The 19,817-nt window shown below is 44.9% G+C and overlaps 1 protein-coding gene and 1 pseudogene across 2 annotated transcripts in view; one reads left to right on the top strand and one right to left on the bottom strand.

Annotated features, from left to right (window-relative positions):
- The window catches only part of LOC124711115 (indole-3-acetaldehyde oxidase-like), a 253,340-nt gene that overhangs the window by 55,704 nt on the left and 177,819 nt on the right, over positions 1 to 19,817 (top strand). The gene's annotated exons all lie outside the window — the stretch shown is intronic.
- LOC124712691 lies at positions 12,151 to 12,268 on the bottom strand (annotated as a pseudogene).

Here is a 19,817-nt window from a genome sequence, read left to right as displayed (position 1 = left end):
ATTCTTGCACCGTTCTTTCTGCTCTAGTGTCCCGAGGCCGAAATGAAAATGGATATACTGTTCCCGTTAAAACTGGTCGATACTCAGGGTGACTTCATGAAACACATCGTCATCAGGAGCGACGAAGAAATATAGCTGACTCGCATATGCACCCTGGACGCCCAAGAGAATGACTGAATGCGCTGCAGTACCACAAGCAACGACCAGTAAGATACAGCCTATGAGATTTAGTTTAGAGTTTTACGCCTGTGCGGAAAGCAGGACTACTGGAAAAACTAAAGTGCTACTTTGGACAGTATCGTATCCTTCGTCGCCTGTCGGACGTCAAATAAGAAGTCGAGTATTATAACCGTTAATCGACAAGACAAATGGGCCAAGAAGTCATCCGTGTCCTCCTATGAAGCCCTACTGCAGTCCAGAAAGCGCAGATCGACGAAGTGAGGTTCAAGAAAACTGAAGATCCACTCGAGTATCGTGAAGCTTCGACGGAGGGTTTTACCGTCGTTGATCATTACAGCGAAAAGGATGTAACAACACGACCAGAACGCGAGGATTCGCCAGCGCCGCCGTACAGAGGTCCATTTGCAAGATATAGATCCAAGGTGTTGTAGTTGGCTCCAATAAGAATTTCTGAAACAGCGGACTGCTGTTTCTCCAGGAGAGAGACGATACCGGGAGCTGTGGCGCACGCAGCATAGTGTAGAGTTTCGCGTCGCGTCGCTGTCTGGTGTGCTTTGCGGCTCGCCAGTGCAAAACCGACCACAAGAAATTACTTTTTACTTAGGATCTGTCGTTTCTGGAATGTTCTTGAAATATGCTATTTTTTTCTGTTCGTATGTTCTGGAAGATTCGACACTTGTAGAAATACGAGCATTATGAAATATGCGAGATTCGTGTAAATAGACGCACTCTCAATCTAGGAGTTCGGTTCTGTTCTGGCTGTACATTGGTAACAGTAATAAATGTGCTCTCAATTCTAAGCGCTGTATTTCATTGACGACTCTGCCTTGGAATCTGGACTTGATTGTGGTTTCCACGTCAAGCTATTTTGCCGTATTGGTACTTTCATCGACAGTTCTTTGACTCAAAGAAGTTTATCAGAATTCATCTTTGTCATTTGCTAGAGAGCACTTTGACTTCCAAAGCCCTAAGTCCTTGTACTCGTGACGAAGATCGAATCCCTTTGAATATGCTATGAGCAACGTTCAGCGCATATGGCATGAAATTTCCTTTGTGGATAAAGTGATCACAAGGAGAAACAAAAGTCAGTATTCGCCCATATTATTGTGTATTTGCAGATCAAATTTACTACCATCTACTGCAACTTACTAAAATATTTACCAAATACACCTACGATCAAGGGCGCCCATACCCGCGGGCAAAGGGGACGTCTCCCCCCCCCCCCCCCCACCTTCCACACCCCCCATTCCCCCCTTCCACGCAGGCTCACAACGAAAGGGAAAAACAGAAAATGCTTTAAAAGACGGTATTACACAGGTTGTTGACAGTGTTGGAACTGAAAATTTTATGGATACTTACAAGTCACCATTCGTCTTCCAAAATATGAAAAATACTCCATACCTCCACGTCTGGGTCGCCCTATCAACTGTCGCATGGACGCCCTTGCATATGATTTGTCCTATTGTAAGCTATTCCAACAAATGGGGGTTCATATGTGACAAATAATCCAAACTCTATATCATTGGCGCTCATGCGCAGTCATTTTTGATACAAAGTTGGAATACAACATCAAATTTTTGCTGATCAACAAGCAATTTTTCAGAGTGTGAGAATTATACTTTCTTAACAGAATTTTGGTTAAACAAGTATTGATTAAAAGTGTCTCGAACGTTTATTGTGTTTTCAATTTTTCGCCATCTTGTGGAAAGACAGACCTGTAAGTATGAAGTGACTCTATTTGGGTAGCCAGAGAACAATGGGTTGGTACAGAAACACAGCTGGGAGCAAAGATCTCGTGCGGTGGGAACAAGCCAAGGATACAGCGGGAGTATTGCAAGGAGAGCCACAGAGCGTGAGATGTTCTTAAATTTTTTAAGAATGGCTAGATTCTTATCTTTTATCACATTTCGAATAAAGATAAGGAACAAAGTAGCACTTTTGTTACGAGGGCTATCCACAAAGTACATTATGTTTTGGAATTAAAAATAGATAAGGAATTGGAAATTTTTTTATTATATACAGATGAAAGCCACACTTAAATACTACATTTCTACATACTTGCCATTTAAATTAAGCACTTATCGTAGCGATGGACGAGCTTGAAAATTCCTTCGTCGTAAAATTCGGCCGCCTGCGACTTCAACCACGTGGTTAATCAGTAACCCGGTAGAAATACGATTTTTGTGGATTTCCTGGAAAGAGGCACTACAATAAACTCTCAAAGGTATTGCCAAACTCTGCACAACCTCAGAAGAGCAATACGAAACAAGCGCAGGGGAAAGTTGCGCTCAAAGATCGTGTTGATTCACGACAACGCCCGGGCCCACACGGCAAATGCCACTCGTGAAGTTCCCGAATCTTTTAAGTGGAAGTTGTTTCCTCATCCGCCGTACAGTCCCGACGTGGCACCGAGCGACTTCCACTTATTCCCAGCAATGAAGAAGTGGTTGGCTATGCAGCGTTTTGATGACGACGCACAGCTTCCAGAAGAGGTATCCACGTGGTTGGAGGCGCAGGCGGCCGAATTTTAGGACGAAGGAATTTCCAAGCTCGTCCATCGCTACGATAAGTGCCTCAATTTAAATGGCAACTATGTAGAAAAGTAGTATTGAAGTGTGGCTTTCATTTGTATATAATAAAAAAAATTTCCAACTCTTTATTTATTTTTAATTCCAAAACGTAAAGTACTTTGTGGATAGCCCTCGTACAACACTGGTCTCGTATTACGGAGAAGTCTCGTTCAAATTTTCGTTCGTCCATCCAAAGTTAGATTATCCATCGTTTGTCTTGTCACTTGAATCGAGTGCAGGGACAGACCATATAAACAAGGCAAAGATTTATTTCCTTCCTACACCCTTTTATTTGCCCTTTCTTTAATGATTTCGAGTTCTACGTCGGCGGAATGGTTTCTACAGCCAGCACACCACCTGCTTCCAACAAAGGAACGCTGCTATAGCATCGTTAAATCCAACCTAGTGACGAGCTAAAATAATTATATAGCATCAACAAATTCATCGAGAGGAATCTAGGATAATATCGTGCAAGTAATCGATTAAACAGGGCTGGTTAGAGAACCTTTACCCCTACGTCACAGCAGTATGTTCTACACTGGAATACTTACATATAAAAAACATATCGTCTGCTGATCTGCATGTGCACCACTGTACATTACACAGAGGTCTCTCTACTGTTCCAAAGGCTTGCTTAGTAATTTCACGCTATTTTACAATGAGCTTGTACCGACACTGAGTCACATAAAATTCGCTCGGAAAGGCCTCGGAAGGCCGATTGCCGTGTCATCCTCTGTCGTTAGGCGTCACTGGATCGGATATGTAGGGGCATGTTGTCAGCACACCGCTCTCCCGGCCGTTGTCAGTTTTTGTGACCAGAGCCGCTAACTCTCAGTCAAGTAGCTCCTCAATTGGCCTCACAAGGGCTGAGTGCACCCCGCTGATCTCACGGACACCGGAGTTACCACTGTGGCAAAGCCGTTGGCAGGTTGAGTCACATGGGGATTGATTATTCCCAATAATGAATTGTTTGACGTCGTAAGGTGTGACTGCTGTGTACGGACGGAGGAGCTGGCCACTGTTCGCGAACAGCTGAACGTGTTGATGGTTGGTTCAAATGGCTCTGAGCACTATGGGACTCAACTGCTGTGGTCATTAGTCCCCTAGAACTTAGAACTACTTAAACCTAACTAACCTAAGGACATCACACACACCCACGCCCGAGGCAGGATTCGAACCTGCGACCGTAGCTGCAGCGCGGCTCCGGACTGGAGTGCCTAGAACCGCACGGCCACCGCGGCCGGCGAACGTGTTGATGGCCGCGGTCAGCCGTCTTCAGGCTGCTGCCTCGGAGTGTAGCGGCAGTGGGGAGTCTGGTGCGTCGCATGGTACACCCCAGGTGTTACAAACTTCACCCACTGGCCCTGCTGTCGAGACATCTTCGCGGGTACCGGGCGCGGTTGGGCCATCCTCTCCCCAAGGGGAGTGGCGGGTTCAGCAGCGTTCGTGGCGCACGAGGCGGAAGGTCAATGTGGAGGCTGGCCGTGTGGCATCGCCCGCTCTGCCTGTGAGTGGACACGTGGCCGCTCCTTCAGCAACGTCCGAGCAGGCACACGGGGGGAGGGGTTTATCAGTTATTGGGAGCTCCAACGTTAGGTGGGTGATGGAGCCCCTTAGGGAAATAGCGGAAAGGTCGGGGAAGAAGGCCAGTGTTCACTCTGTCTGCTTGCCGGGGGTCTCATCCGAGATGTGGAGGCCCTGCCGGCGGCGATAGAGAGCACTGGGTGCACCCGACTGCAAATTGTTGTTCATGTCGGCACCAATGACTCCTGCCCTCTGGGTTCAGAGGTCATCCTCAGTTCGTACAGGCGGTTGGCGGAATTGGCGAAAAGCCTCGCTCGCGGGGTGGAATCTGAGCTATTTGTAGCATCGTTCCCAGAACCGATCGCGGTCCTCAGGTTTGGAGCCGAGTAGGAGGCTTAAACCAGGGGCTCAGACGATTCTGCGGAGATCTGAGGTGCAAATTTCTCGACCTCCGCTATCGGGTGGAGAAATGTAGGGTCCCCCTGAATAGGTAAGGCGTGCACTACACGCCGGAAGCGGCTACAAGGGTAGCGGAGTAGTGTGGAGTGCACATGTGGGTTTTTTAGGTTAGCGAATTCCCTCCCTAGGCCAGACCAGACGCCTCCTGAGACGCGGCAAGGTAGGATTAGGCAAAATGCAACATGGAATAACAATATTAATCTGCTAATAGTAAACTGCAGGAGCTCTCATTAATAAACGGTCACAATGCCCATATAGTACTAGGGACAGAAAGTTGGCTGAAACCAGACGTAAACAGTAATGAAATCCTAAACTCAGATTGGAATGTATACCGCAGAGACAGGCTGGACAGTGAAGGGGGGCCGTGTTTATAGCGATAAGAAGTGCAATAGTATCGAAGGAAATTGACGGAGGTCCGGAATGTGAAATAATTTGGGTGAAGGTCACGGTTAAAGCAGGCTCGGACATGGTAATTGGATGTCTCTATAGGCCCCTGGCTCAGCAGCTGCTGTGGCTGAGCACCTGAAGGATAATTTGGAAAATATTTCGAGTAGATTTCCCCACCATGTTATAGTTCTGGGTGGAGATTTAAATTTGCCGGATATAGACTGGGAGACTCAAACGTTCATAACGGGTGGCAGGGACAAAGAATCCAGTGAAATTTTTTTAAGTGCTTTATTTGAAAACTACCTTGAGCAGTTAAACAGAGAACCGACTCGTGGCGATAACATATTAGACCTTCTGGTGACAAACAGACCCGAACTATTTGAAACAGTTAACGCAGAACAGGGAATCAGCGATCATAAAGCGGTTACTGCATCGATGATTTCAGCCGTAAATAGAAATATTAAAAAAGATAGGAAGATTTTTCTGTTTAGCAAAAGTGACAAAAAGCAGATTACAGAGTACCTGGCGGCTCAACGCAAAAGTTTTGGCTCAAGTACAGATAGTGTTGAGGATCAGTGGGCAAAGTTGAAAACCATCGTTAGATGAGTATGTGCCAAGCAAGATCGTAAGAGATGGAAAAGAGCCACCGTGGTACAACAGCCGAGTTAGAAAACTGCTGCGGAAGCAAAGGGAACTCCACAGCAAACATAAACATAGCCAAAGCCTTGCAGACAAACAAAAATTACGCGAAGCGAAATGTAGTGTGATGAGGGCTATGCGAGAGGCGTTCAATGAATTCGAAAGTAAAGTTCTATGTACTGACTTGGCAGAAAATCCTAAGAAATTTTGGTCTTATGTAAAAGCGGTAGGTGGATCAAAACAAAATGTCCAGACACTCTGGGACTAAAATGGTACTGAAACAGAGGATGACAGACTAAAGGCCGAAATACTAAATGTCTTTTTCCAAAGCTGTTTCACAGAGGAAGACTGCACTGTAGTTCCTTCTCTAGATTGTCGTACAGATGACAAAATGGTAGATATCGAAATAGACGACAGAGAGATAGAGAAACAATTAAAATCGCTCAAAAGAGGAAAGGCCGCTGGACCTGATGGAATACCAGTTCGATTTTACACAAAGTACGAGAAGGAACTTGCCCTCCTTCTTGCAGCGGTGTACCGTAGGTCTCTAGAAGAGCGTAGCGTTCCAAGAGATTGGAAAAGGGCACAGGTCATCCCCGTTTTCAAGAAGGGACGTCGAACAGATGTGCAGAACTATAGACCTATATCTCTAACGTTGATCAGTTGTAGAATTTTGGAACACGTATTATGTTCGAGTATAATGACTTTTCTGGAGACTAGAAATCTACTCTGTAGGAATCAGCATGGGTTTAGAAAAAGACGGTCGTGTGAAACCCAGCTCGCGCTATTCGTCCACGAGACTCAAAGGGCCATAGACACGGGTTCACAGGTAGATGCCGTGTTTCTTGACTTCCGCAAGGCGTTCGATACAGTTCCTCACAGTCGTTTAATGAGGAAAGTAAGAGCATATGGACTATCAGACCAATTGTGTGATTCGATTGCAGAGTTCCTAGATAACAGAACGCAGCATGTCATTCTCAATGGAGAGAAGTCTTCCGAAGTAAGAGTGATTACAGGTGTGCCGCAGGGGAGTGTCATAGGACCGTTGCTATTCACAATATACATAAATGACCTTGTGGATGACATCGAAAGTTCACTGAGGCTTTTTGCAGATGATGTTGTGGTGTATCGAGAGGTTGTAACAATGGGAAATTGTACTGAAATGCAGGAGGATCTGCAGCGAATTGACGCATGGTGCAGGGAATGGCAATTGAATTTCAATGTAGACAAGTGTAATGTGCTGCGAATACATAGAAAGATAGATCCCTTATCATTTATCTACAAAATAGCAGGTCAGCAACTGGAAGCAGTTAATTCCATAAATTATCTGGGAGTACGCATTAGGAGTGATTTAAAATGGAATGATCATATAAAGTTGATCGTTGGTAAAGCAGATGCCAGACTGAGATTCATTGGAAGAATCCTAAGGAAATGCAATCCGAAAACAAAGGAAGTAGGTTACAGAACGCTTGTTCGCCCACTGCTCAGCAGTGTGGGATCCGTACCAGATAGGATTGATAGAAGAGATAGAGAAGATCCAATGGAGAGCAGCGCGCTTCGTTACAGAATCATTTAGTAATCGCGAAAGTGTTACGGAGATGATAGATAAACTCCAGTGGAAGACTCCGCAGGAGAGACGCTCAGTAGCTCGGTACGGGCTTTTGTTAAAGTTTCGAGAACATACCTTCACCGAAGGGTCAAGCAGTATATTGCTCTCTCCTACGTATATCTCGCGAAGAGACCATGAGGATAAAATCGGAGAAATTAGAGCCCACACAGAAGCATACCGACAATCCTTCTTTCCACGAACAATACGAGACTGGAACAGAAGGGAGACCTGATAGAGGTACTCAAGGTACCCTCCGCCACACACCGTCAGGTGGTTTGCGGAGTATGGATGTAGATGTAGATGTATTCTTGGTAGTAGTTTCAGGGAGGGGTAGAGACAATGCTAAACCACGCTCAATCCAGTGCACATGGAACTGTTTATCAAGGAACTCAACGTACAAGAATAGGATTGTGTGGTGGAGTCTATCCTGCAGTAACTACAACATGATCCCCCCGTCTTTCAGCTGAGGTATCAGCCACGTTTTCGATATGTCCAAGTAAGAATTCTCACTCATTTACTATCCAAAAACGTGGTCCTACCAGGTATCGTGATGGCATCCTGGCCCATTTAATGAACTGAAATGAGGCGGGTTGAAAACACTAGAAAGAAACTTTACAGCTGTATGAACTGCAATACAGAGCACATTCATCATAGCATAACACTCTTCAGCTAGATAAGACATTTTAAAATTATGCATACAGCACAGCCGGATACAGTTCGCTACTCTATATTGTGTCAGATAACTCGTTCACACTCTTTTTTTATTTTTGCCATTCATTGTAGACCAAATGACCTTTTGTGAATGGATTCCACTGGAGACTGCTCAACTGTCTGTGCGTTTTCCTGTGGACGATAGATGATGTCTGATGAGAAGATGAGAACCATTGTTATTTATACGTTAGGCGACGCGTTTTTCCGTTTGCAGTTTGGTGTGTCATGTGAGACAAACAGCAAAACCTTGTCCTACGGTATGCCTCGAATATCATCAGCATTCTAGGCTACGTCATCTGCCATTGTTCCCACTTTGCATTAGTGCGTCAGGAAAGCTGAAGAGAACATATCTACCTCCCTCTTTCATCGCTCATAGCGCGACAGATCTTGGTTGTATACAAAGATGAAGCCCTTTTTCTGTACAAAAGAAATTTTCTTGTTTTGCATGCGTGTTGTTATCACCCCTTTGGTAACTATAGAGTAAGTACAGGGTGTTTCAAAAATGACCGGTATATTTGAAACGGCAATAAAAACTAAACGAGCAGCGATAGAAATACACCGTTTGTTGCAATATGCTTGGGACAACAGTACATTTTCAGGCGGACAAACTTTCGAAATTACAGTAGTTACAATTTTCAACAACAGATGGCGCTGCAAGCGATGTGAAAGATATAGAAGACAACTCAGTCTGTGGGTGCGCCATTCTGTACGTCGTCTTTCTGCTGTAAGCGTGTGCTGTTCACAACGTGCAAGTGTGCTGTAGACAACATGGTTTATTCCTTAGAACAGAGGATTTTTCTGGTGTTGGAATTCCACCGCCTAGAACACAGTGTTGTTGCAACAAGACGAAGTTTTCAACGGAGGTTTAATGTAACCAAAGGACCGAAAAGCGATACAATAAAGGATCTGTTTGAAAAATTTCAACGGACTGGGAACGTGACGGATGAACGTGCTGGAAAGGTAGGGCGACCGCGTACGGCAACCACAGAGGGCAACGCGCAGCTAGTGCAGCAGGTGATCCAACAGCGGCCTCGGGTTTCCGTTCGCCGTGTTGCAGCTGCAGTCCAAATGATGCCAACGTCCACGTATCGTCTCATGCGCCAGAGTTTACACCTCTATCCATACAAAATTCAAACGCGGCAACCCCTCAACGCTGCTACCATTGCTGCACGAGAGACATTCGCTAACGATATAGTGCACAGGATTGATGACGGCGATATGCATGTGGACAGCATTTGGTTTACTGACAAAGCTTATTTTTACCTGGATGGCTTCGTCAATAAATAGATCTGGCGCATATGGGGAACCGAAAAGCCCCATGTTGCAGTCCCATCGTCCCTGCATCCTCAAAAAGTACTGGTCTGGGCCGCCATTTCTTCCAAAGGAATCATTGGCCCATTTTTCAGATCCGAAACGATTACTGCATCACGCTATCTGGACATTCTTCGTGAATTTGTGGCGGTACAAACTGCCTTAGACGACACTGCGAACACCCCATGGTTTATGCAAGATGGTGCCCGGCCACATCGCACGGCCGACGTCTTTAATTTCCTGAATGAATATTTCGATGATCGTGTGATTGCTTTGGGCTATCCGAAACATACAGTAGGCGGCGTGGATTGGCCTCCCTATTCGCCAGACATGAACCCCTGTGACTTCTTTCTGTGGGGACACTTGAAAGACCAGGTGTACCGCCATAATCCAGAAACAATTGAACAGCTGAAGCAGTATATCTCATCTGCATGTGAAGCCATTCCGCCAGACACGTTGTCAAAGGTTTCGGGTAATTTCATTCAGAGACTACGCCATATTATTGCTACGCATGGTGGATATGTGGAAAATATCGTACTATAGAGTTTCCCAGACCGCAGCGCCATCTGTTGTTGAAAATTGTAACTACTGTAATTTCGAAAATTTGTCTGCCTGAAAATGTACTGTTGTCCCAAGCATATTGCAACAAACGGTGTATTTCTATCGCTGCTCGTTTAGTTTTTATTGCCGTTTCAAATATACCGGTCATTTTTGAAACACCCTGTACGTACCTGTGTGCTTTCTAATCCAAACAATCAATTTTCAGTGAACTCTAAACTCAGAATGAAAGCATTAGAAACACGAAGTTTCAGAAACACTTCTTTTGTATGATGCTTCAATTAGTGCAAGGAACTGCTGCAGTTCGGTGTACATTTCTCAGTCCAAAAAGTTCCGAGACTGATTTTCCTTTGGCGTACAAGCGACGTCAGAGCAGTAACTACGATTGCAGCTTGGACTGACAATTACTGTGAACAACAAACGTGTATTCGCCTAGTCAGTTGCGAGCAGGCAGTGTTAAAGTAGTGGACGTGCGACCATAGTGCGTAACATTGCTATGTCACAAATCGCAGTGGAACAACACCTCTAAATAAAGTTATCTAGACATTCACCAGAATGTTCTGAAGAAGAGAAAACTGCGTTCAACTTTTGTCTTGCACACCTTGACACTCGAACAATAACAACGACGTGTGACGCCTGCCGTGACGTGATAGAAATGCAAGTCACTGATAATTCTTTTCTGCAAAAAATCATCGCGGGAGACGAGACTTGGGTGTTGTCAGTATGAACCTACCACAAAACGGCAAAGTGCAGAAAAGCCATGAAGGGTTAACGTTTTGACCACATAACCGACATTTAAGTGAATGCGACGCGGAGTTGAACAGCATCCCAAAGAACGAGTTTTCTAACATTTTCGTATGGCTCTATGAACATTCTGTGCGTTGTACTCAAGTCGGGGGAGACTATATAGAACACCAGAGGCATTAAAACGTTTCTCTTTTTCCTATTGCTCCAGGCTCGAAACTTTTTAGACTGACAGGGTACAGTCAGAGTAATTGCCTGTCCACTGGAGGCGACGTAGATATGATTGAAGCTTTAACCGTTATCTGCATCACCACCTTCTGTTCCTTCTTCTTCTTTCGTTTCACCCTCTTTGCGGCACGCTGGATCAATCATTTCTTTGTGCATTGTTCTTTTCTTAGGGCTCAGTATTTCTTCATTCTTTCTTATCTTTTTTTCCCCTCTTCTTCCGAGATGAAGGGTTTGGACTTTTGTGTAGATTTGTGTTGGAGTTGGAGCCTTATGTTTTCCTATTTAGTAGTTAATTTAGCTGTTCGGCTGATAAGTGAATTTTCTGAAATATTTAATTCTAATAGGTCTTTCTCAGTTTCTTTAAACCAGTTGGGTTTCGTTTTGCGGTTACGGAAAAAGTCAAAGATTTGTTTGGTTGATCTGCTGGAATTCATTCTGAGAAGATGAGCATAAAAATTTGTCCCCCTTTTTCGTGTAGTATCTGAAATTTTTTCGATTTTCTTGTTGAGAGTTTTATTTTTGATGTATATAATAATATTATTGTGTTGAAATTTTGATCCTATCATTTTTCTTAAAATTTTTCTTTCCTTTAGCTCAAGTTTCTCCATTTGACCTTTGAAATTCATGTTTAGTGTTTCTGCTGCATACAGTGCTTCTGGCTTAATCACTGTCTTGTAATGTGTAATTTTGGCCCCCCATGAAAGGAATTTTTTGTTGTATGTATTTTTTGTTAGTTTTAATATAGCACTCCGTTTTCAGGCCACAAGTGGCCCATCGGGACCATCCGACCGCCGTGTCATCCTCACTAAGGATGCGAATAGCTTGGGCGCGTTGTCAGTACACCGCTCTCCCGGTCGTTACGACGGTTTTCTTTGACCGGAGCCGCTACTATTCGCTCGAGTAGCTCCTCAATTGGCATTACGAAGCTAAGTGCACCCCGAAAAATGGCAACAGCGCATGGCAGTCTGGATGGTCACCCATCCAAGTGCCAGCCACGTCCGATTGCGCTTAACTTCGGTGATCTGACGGGAACCGGTGTATTCACTGCGGCAAGGCCCATCGGGACCATCCGACCGCCGTGTCATCCTCACTAAGGATGCGAATAGCTTGGGCGCGTTGTCAGTACACCGCTCTCCCGGTCGTTACGACGGTTTTCTTTGACCGGAGCCGCTACTATTCGCTCGAGTAGCTCCTCAATTGGCATTACGAAGCTAAGTGCACCCCGAAAAATGGCAACAGCGCATGGCAGTCTGGATGGTCACCCATCCAAGTGCCAGCCACGTCCGATTGCGCTTAACTTCGGTGATCTGACGGGAACCGGTGTATTCACTGCGGCAAGGCCGTTGCCCAGCCTTAACATATAGTTACTTATTTTCTGTTGGGAATAGTACCCGTATAAATTACATTTTACAGCAACACAAAGTTAAGTTAGGCGTTCTGGCCCTAGACGGGGCAATCGAGCTGACCGACCGCTGTGCCGCACACTGCCAATGACGTCATTGAATGCGGTATGGAGGGGCATCCGGTCAGTACACCGCTCTGCCGGGTTTCTTGACTTTGGAACCATTAGCAATCGGTCGAGTAGCTCCTCAATTGGCCCCACGAGGTTGAGTGCATCTCGAACCAGTCCTCCCAACAAGGTAAGAAGCCCGGCAGTACGGGGAATCGAACTCTGGTCCACTACATGGCAGTCAAATGCGCTGATCACTCAGTTACGTAGGTGCAATTACAGTTACAAAACTAGCAATTGCAGTTATAAATTACCCATGTGCTAAAGTGCTTAAACAATACCAAGAAACCGTCAAAGAAAGTTGTTAGCGCCGATAGTAAATAAACTTTTAATGGAAGACGTTGAAAAAAATCAGCCAAGCAGTTGCAAACGAAAGGTTTATTCAGCCCTTGACCTAGGTTTCGATATTTATAAAAATATCTTCTTCAGAAGGAGTGGACCTTGTTACATCACAAAGTGGTAAATTACATTAGCTGAAGCTGGACGGTTGTTGTCATATATAAAATTCATATAAAAAACAGGAAAAACCCATGCTATGGCTTAAGACAGCAGCCAGATTACATTCAGCGAACGTCAGAATATATGCGCAAATGTATTCGCTCACTGGTAAAGGCTCTTGTCTACATAAAATTATAGCAGGAGTCTAAAGAATAAAATATTTGCATAAGTATTCATTTTGCCAGAGGCAAAGGCCAAACCTAGGTCAAGGACTAAATAAACCTTTGGTTTGCAATTGGCTGATTGATTTTTTTTCAACCTTTTCAAATTTATACAGTAGCTGAATCGCGGCCAAGTTATAGATTTTTAAACATTTAAGGCTTCGGTATTAATAAATCAGAATTTTTTCAGTCCGGAAATTTTGAAGGGTGACGCCGTTGTCTTTGGCGAAATGAAGAACTTCCTGTGAACGTGTCGTCAGACGCTAAAAGACAGGATAATATGTGCTGGATCGCTAGCGTGTGGTGTATATAAACCGATGTGCAATCCCAGCAGGAATATAGACAACTAGCTGACGAACCCGGCAATTTCCGGGTATTCATTTTGCCAATTTTCTGTTAGAAGCGGAAACCTTATGTATATTCTGCCGCAGACGCGGGGTGAGCGTATTCCGGACAGTTTTTGTGCGACAAGCGCAGCTGCTTCACGTGTCTACGACGCGATTTTGAAAACCTCTCTATGGTAACGCTTCTTCGTAGCTTAATAGACGGCTATTATTTTCGCTTATAGCCGTTTGCGTTTCGCAGTTGGAAGCTGTCAATATAGCTGCCAGCTGTCGCGTATTTCCTTCAGCTGACTCGGATGTAGGAATATAGTAATAGTAAAGAATAAACGTATTAAAACTTAACGCATGATGCGGCATTTTTTCTCGCATCTCGGTATTTCTGACGTCATCTCTCCTGACGTATGTGTCGAAGAATAACATAATCTTGGAAGTACATTCAGCAGCATAGGTGCGAATAGAAGTAGTAGCAAAGAAGTAATAAATTTGAACGTCGTGCACAATGCGGCAGTTTTTCATGCATCTTAGTATTTATGAGGTTATATCCCATGAACTATGATAGGTAGGTGGTTCACACACACACACATACACACACACACACACACACACACACACACACACACACACACATACATACAGATACACAGACACACACAAACAGTTTTATAATATGTGTGGATTAAGCGCGCTCGTGCAATTATAGCGGAATCTGGCGACGCAGGGGACGCCAACGTTAAAACACAAGGAGTTAAAGACGGTTGCGCGGAGTGACATTTATGCGGAGCTGGAATGAGTTGACATTTCTGCGGGGCACAAGACCCTTTAGCTAGTGCACCTCGTAACAGTCTGTCCCATAAGCAGGATACACTGGCCTGTTCCCCGCTACCTGCGACGTACCATACTACTGAGAAATCCCTATCTAGCATATTTTCCCTTGGAACCGTTGAATGATAGTTGCCTGTGTATCGGGGAGAGCGCGCCTGAAAACCCTAACATTCAGGACTTCTAAAACCTTTTTGTGGACCAGTGGGTCGATAACAAGCATATGCCAAGACAAATGTGGAAGTCCAGTGGAAGGTGCCATTGCAGTAAACACGTCTCTGAAAGATAGCTCCAAAGGATAAATACATCAATATCAAACGTTCATCCAAATGTTTACTAATTGGTAAAAGTATTCGAGACGACGCAGAGTATCACGGCCACCAGTCTGAGCTTACATTTCGATTGTAAAAGAAGAAATTAATGAGCGGTTAAGATTACAGAGCTTATTGCGAAGACTTTAACAAGACTCCAAATTGACAACTTAAAATCATCTCTAATTTTTGTGACCTACACACAGAACTACAATGAATAAGGAAGCATCACAACCACTCTAAATTATGTAAATATTAAAGGAAGATTAATGCACGTCATACCCATTGGCAATCTTGTAAATATTATAAATAAGTTTAATGGGGTCGAAAAGAGATTACCACTTCGTTGTGTTCCCTAGAAAAGACACAAAGTCAGCTAAATGTCTCTTGCAGTTTGTAAAATATCCGCTGATGAAGACCAACAAGCCAGTCTCAAAGGTCATGCATGTCTTTTCCAAGGAATCATCGTGGCATTCCGCTTCAGAGATTCTGAGATTTTAGGCATTAATGCACACCGAATATAAAATCGTTGCAACGGAAACGCAGGCAAATGACATTCAGCTACATCCGCTCATTCTCTCTCTTTCTTAAATACATCTTTTAACATATAAACATTATTTATCCGTTATGGATGTTAGAACACTGTGACGGTTGATATAATAAAATAGTGAAGAAACCGCTACCAGTTATGTGTCGTAGACTGCAGAACGTTGCGCTTAATTGCTAGACAAGAAACAAATTCCTTCTCTGCCTGTATGCTGCCAGCAAAAAGTCGCTTATCCCAGCCCCAGGCTCCGTAGAAGTGTCACCCTGCACAAGTGCTCCAACCCCAAAAAAGGCTTACGATTGCCTGCAGTCATGTCACAGTCCGAATGCAACACACAGACGCAACAGTGCTAGTAGTTAGCGGTCCCGGCATGAAATTTTGGTGCCAACGTCAACAAAACTTTTTTTATAGACAGTCTTCTGAATTATTTGTCATATTTCTCTGGGAAGTATTCAGTTCAGCACTACATATTTATGCATCAGATATCTTTTTAATTGACTTGTTTAGGATAAGTAAACAGACCGGTACCATAACAAACCAGTTAAGCGTATCGCGGTCTTGCTGTTATACTCCTGGAACTCCTTAGCGAACTCTTCCCGCGCGTGGCAAGGTTCCTGGAGGTGAAGTAACTTCGTTCGGGTCAGTGATCGCCGATCTGGCGGCACTACGAAGGTGAAGGTCGTTGGCGGCAGGAGTGAACTGGAAAGAAGGAGACCTGCCACTAGACCGGCGCCCGTATAAGCTTTCTGCAGGTCTACTGTTCGTCGAAAATCAGGACGAATTCACGTCAAGATAAAACCCCGTAAACCACCGGCGGAGGTTACACTATTTACCAGAACCATTTTCACCTTTTTTCACTGGTGGATCGCACGGCTGGATAAACATTATCGGTAACGTTTCGTACAAGCCCGTATTTCTTTTGTTTTTCTCTCGTGGTCAATAAAGGGTAATATTTGCTTGGAGAGGGAGTATGTTATTAGACTTATAATGCACGGCTACACTTCCACTTCTTTTCCTTGTGCCTCTGTCCTGCATCGGCGCAGGGTATACAGAGTTCGTTACGGATTTGGCATGTTTAGTTTAAGAGGTGGCCGGATGCCACCCCATTTCCTCCGGGGACGGAACATGTGCCCCAGCTGTTTGCGTCTAGCGTTGTCCTAAGCGATAGTGAGTGTAAGTTTTCTAAATGTTTTCGAATCATGTAAATGAGGCGAGATTTTGGTATCAGGCTAGTAATCGCCTAGTGGTGTGTGGGAAACCGCCAGAAAACGACATCCAGGCTGGCCAGCTTGTGGACCATCGTCGTTAATAAGGCGGGCGGATTCGATCCGGGGTCCGTACATCTCCCCGTCCCGGAAGCGGCGCTTTAGCACGCACGGCTATCTGTGTAGGTCAATGGACAACTATACTGACTGACAAAAAAGTGAAACACCCTGAGACATGGTCGGATAACGATGTAAATTCACACACAGGCACACGCACACACACACTCACACACACACACTCATACACCATGGGCAGGTATGTAAATGATTAGGGTTCCAGTTCTCTGGGACAGGCAGAACGGCCACTGGAATACATTTGTGTTATTCATGTTTAGTTTTGTTACCAGGCCTGGTGAGGTATGTGAGGGGCGTGAACAGTGTCTGATGTTGATTGGCTACTGTAAAAGACACGGAGCATCCTCGTACTCGTGTGAGACAGCGTTAACAGCACGTGAAAGAATCGGAAAGAGCCTAATTGTGGGTCTCCATTTGGTCAGCTGGCTGAACCAGACAATATCCAGCTTTATGTGTCATTCAGATTTGACAGGGACCCGATGTTGTATTGCATGGGACTGTGAAGGCTGGCATACTCGTCATCAAGTTTCCTGTTTCACCATGTCTCAGCTTCACAAGAGATTGCCACATTGTGCACCAAGCACATCATAACCCCTTCACATCTGCGCCTGCCATCCAAGAGCAACATTCTGTACATCCCACACAAGTGGTCGACGGCAAGCAGCAACTAGATTAGGGAATTATGATCCTATCGGATGCTATCATTAAGAACACGGCTCATAAGGCTGCTTTTGGAGTGGTCACATGAGCAGGACGCACGGACTGCTGATGAATGGCGTCTCATTCTGTTCAGCGACGACTTGTGATTCTGCAACTCGAGAGAGATCCCATTGTTCCAATAATCCAGAGAGGCACAATAGGGTTTCTTCTGGTGCCATGGTGTGAGGAGCCATTGGATATGACTTCATGTCACGGTTGGTAGTGATTGGAAGAAATCTGACAGCACAACAGTACATTAAGGGCATCTGTTACCTCACATACGGCAGTGTCATGGTGCCATTTTTCAAGAGAAAATTGCTCGACCACATATGAACTGCCTCCGTGATGTTGAGGTAATCCCGTGGCCAGGAAGATCCCCATATCTGTCCTCGATAGAATATGCATGGGATTAACTCAGCACGTGTGTCTGTGAACTTCCTGCATGGAGGTACTCCCATGCCCGGCAAGATCCCCAGATCTGTCCCTGTAGAACATCTGTGGGATCAACTCGGACGACGACTCTGTCACAGTGGATGTATCCAAGATACTGAAGACCAGTTACAGCATTTGTATGCTAGCTTGTATAAGGAAGGGATACAACAGTTGCATGACATTTGGCCATTATCCCGTGAGTTTTGCCCAAGGAAGAAATATAAATGAAATGATCGTAGGGCATTGTTGGCCGGGAGGTCCCAGTCGGGTTCGTCCGCCAAGTGCAAGTCTTACTTCAGTCGGAGCCACATTGGGCGACTTGCGGCCGATGATGAGGATGACATGGTGATGACAACACAACACCCATTCCACGAGTGGGGAAAATCTCCAACCCGGCCGAGAATCGAATTCGGGTCCAGTTCGTGGGAGGCAAGCACGTTACCACCCAGCTAAGCAGACGGACAAGGAAGAAACAATAGCCACTTCAGAAGAGGCCTTTCGAAATGTGGACAAGATTACTGCTGTAAAGTCCGCATAAAAGCTGTAAGAGTATTGTCTCTCACACAGTCTCCAAAAAGTAATTTAACTGTGGGTGAGGGGAGTGCTTTAAAACTCCTGAATGAGACGATGAGACGATTCTCCCCGCTGACAAGGGAAATGCAACGGTTGTTTTGAAGGTGTTCGACTATCATAGTAAGATTAACGACTTATTAGATCCGCAAATATATAGGAAACTAGGCAAAGACCCCACTGACAAAATTCTTAGAACTGTCGCGTGGTTGATATAGAACACCAAGGTACACAAAGAACATGTTCCTCTGAGGCCTATAGAGGGTGCTATTGGTTCGCCCACCTACTCGCTTGCCGAGTTCTTGATAACAATATTTCGACCGTATGTGGGCGATCGGATTCGTATATCAAGAATTCGGCACATTTTATTAGTAAATTAAGTGGCATAGTGGTACAGCTGGAGGACATATTAGTTAGTTTTGACGTGGTGTCGCTATTCGCTATGGCTCCACTCAATGAAGTTTGCAACAGCTGAATCGGATTTTTCCTCCCGATGTTGCGGAACTGTTTAAATATTGCCTCACAACCACGTATTTCAAATGGAGCGAGGGGTTCTATGAACAGACGGTGTCGCCATGGGGAGCTCCGTAAGCCCGGTTGTAGCGAACTTCTTTACGGAAAAATTGGATGAGCAGGCATTGGAAACTGCGAACAATAAACCGAATATTTGGTTCTGTTACGTGGATGGTACGTTTGTTTTGTGGGGGCATGGCAGGAAAGAACTGGATCGTTTCCACAAACATCTGAACGGGATCAATCCAACGATACGGTTGCCGAAGGAGGAGGAGCAGGCGGAAGATTAAATTTTCTTGATTTACTAGTTTTCAAGAAAGAAGATGGTAGCTTGGGCCACACAGTTTACCGAAAATCCTCGCAGACCGTTACCTACTTCGGGATTCGAATCACCACCCATAACAAAAGCGGGACGTCATAAAAACGTTGGCGGAGAGAGCAAGGGAAATCTGTGAACCAGAACTGCTTGACGCAGAATTAAAACATCTCACCACTGCATTGCACAAGAATGATTATTCGTTCACTGAGGTGAATAGAGCGTTAAATCATAGTGATTCTCAAAGGTCGGTGAAATTGAAAGTTTTCCTACCATTCTTTAAGGATGTGACTGACCTCATAGGAAAAATCTTGAGAAAGCGAGACATCGCGGTAATTTACACACCCACACGGAAGATGGAAGATCATCTAAAATCGGCCAAGGATGCTCACCAACCGCTGGAAAAAGCTGGAATTTATAAGTGTAGATGTGGGGAGGTGTACGTGGGTACTACAAAAAGAAAAATCAAAAAACGACTCGAAGAGTACAAGGGCAATTGCAGAAGAGGAGAGAGAGACAGATCAGCTTTTGCGGAACACGCTTTTCAGCCAGGAGACCATCACAGTCATTTTGACTGGACTCAACTACTGGCAGCCACAAATGGATAGAACGAAATGTTATACAAAGTGTCCATAGAGATTGTGAAACAAACCAGGAATTTTACAAGGAAGGAGGAGAGCGTGAAATTGAATGAAATTTGGATTCCGGTGCTGACAAAGATATGTACTAGTCTTCGACCATGGGATAATAGCAACAGCTGCAGACGGCAGTCGACAACGGCCAGCTGCGCTCGCGTATTCAAAACACGTGGCGTCACGCCACTGCGCGGAAGCTCGC

Source organism: Schistocerca piceifrons, chromosome 8 (assembly GCF_021461385.2).
Source record: "Schistocerca piceifrons isolate TAMUIC-IGC-003096 chromosome 8, iqSchPice1.1, whole genome shotgun sequence".
In the NCBI taxonomy this organism is placed as follows: Eukaryota; Metazoa; Arthropoda; class Insecta; order Orthoptera; family Acrididae; genus Schistocerca; species Schistocerca piceifrons.
The sequence above is the reverse complement of the archived record's forward strand: the minus strand, read 5'-3'. Positions and strand labels throughout refer to the sequence as shown.